Source organism: Grampus griseus, assembly GCF_964374135.1.
Source record: "Grampus griseus genome assembly, chromosome: 20".
NCBI lineage: Eukaryota > Metazoa > Chordata > Mammalia > Artiodactyla > Delphinidae > Grampus > Grampus griseus.
The window spans coordinates 46,715,441-46,717,319 of record NC_139014.1 but is presented as its reverse complement, the minus strand read 5'-3'; positions in this window follow the sequence as shown (position 1 = coordinate 46,717,319).

The following is a 1,879-nucleotide window of genomic DNA, read 5'->3' as shown; positions in this document are numbered from 1 at the left end:
CCCCTCCGTGGGTTCTCACCCCTCCCCCCTCCGCACCCCACTTTTGCAGGGGGGGCCAGGATGGGGGGAGGGGTGAGAGGGGAAAGAGGGGGTTGGAGAAGGGAAGGGTAGGGGAGCGTGGGAGGGAGGGGAAGGGGGCCCTAAAAAGGGGTCCCCAATGGAGGGGAGGGGGCTTAGGGAGCACACCCCGATTCTCAGGAGGGGCGGGGGCACCGGGGGCTGGCAGCCCCGGAGTTCGGGGGCTGGGGCATGAGCTGAGGTGGGGGAGGGGAACTGGATTTCGGGGAGCCCCGGGGTAGGGGGGGGTCTTGCCTAACGGCCAGGGGCTAGGGGCCGTGGCGGGGGAGTGGGGTGGGGGGGGTCGGAGGCGGCAGCGGCCGAGGGAGCCGTGGAGCCGAGGAGGGAAGGGGAGAGAGGAGGAGAGAGGAAGCAGGGGGAGGGAGGGAGGGAGGGAGCGAGGAGCGAGAAAGGGGGGGGGGGTGCCTTGGCAGAGTTAACTGCTTCCGCGCTGGCAGGAACCCGGATAATGGGAAAGGAGAAGGAAGCAGGAGCCCAGAGGCCCTGAGGCAAACATGGAGTCTCGGCCAGCCACCAGCGATGACAGCAGAGGCAGTGAGGAGGGAGTTCATTTCTCAGACGAGGAGGCACACACAGATGGGCTGGGAGCACCCGGGGTTGTTGAGATACTGGAGAAAGGCCATGGTAGGGGGTAGGGAGTGAGGGAGGGGCTGGCAGGAGGGAATCCCTGGGGGCCTAGTGCTCCCTCAGGATTCACAGGAGGAAGCCTGGAAAGTGACTGCGTCCTAGACTCTAGTGCGTGAAACTGGGGCAGGTAAAGAAGAGTGGGAAGCAAGAGGGCGAAGGGGCTACAGGACGGGAAAGAGTGCATTCTCCTTGCCCCTGACTCAGGATGTTGTCCCCAGGGCCCCCAAGTCTCAGGTTCATATTCGCAGTACTTTGGTCCCCCTCCAGCCCTGCCTGCTCCCTCGGGAAGTCAGGCCCCCACCCTCACCCCTTTACCTGACTCTCTGAGATGGAAGCCTCGTAATAGTCCAGGATGTCTGTCACAGGAACAGAGCTGAGTTAGCTCTCCCCCCACCCCCCACCCCATCCCCCCGCCTCCCTGGCTGCCCCTGCCATCACCTCTCCTCCACCTGCCTGGTAAGGACAGAGGAACTCCTCTAGCCAAGGCTGGTGGACTGGATGCTGACGGATGACCCCTGCCCGGGGCTCCTGCTTGTACCAAATGATCTCCAGGCTCCGAACCAGCCCCCAAGTTCAGTAATTGCCCTCACAGGCACAGGCCAGCCCTTTCCACCACCGCCCCCCAGAAAACTGGGGCGACTCACCCAGCAAGGCCTGGAAGAGGTCACTGTGCAGCACCGTGAGGAGAGGGGGTGCCCATCGCAATAGTGGGGGGGCCAGGAGCCAGAGGGCTGACCTGGGAGCTGGTGAAATGCAAGTGAGCGGGGATTGGGACAAGGACAAGATTGAGGGACCAACACACTCACCTCCTCTTCCCCAGCCTTTGCCCTCTCACCCCAGACTCTCTGGAAAGGTCCAGGGAGAAGGACCCCTGGGTCCCAGCCCCCCACCAGCCCCCAGGCCTCTCCTTCACAGGGACTCCTGTTTTTCACCTCTTGGTCCTGGTCCCTCAGACATCTCTCTCTTCTCTCACTTTAATCTCTCTAATCCACCGGATCAGAGCTGAGCTGTCTTCTCCCCACCCAGCCTGAGCTGTCAGGTAAAGTTGGCAGGCTTGAGCCGCCCACCATTCCATTCTTCCCAGGTCCCCAGGCACCACCGCCATCACCACCTTCCCCCTCACACGCTGGCCCCTCTCCCCAAAGCCAGGCATGACCGCAACATTTTCCTGAGG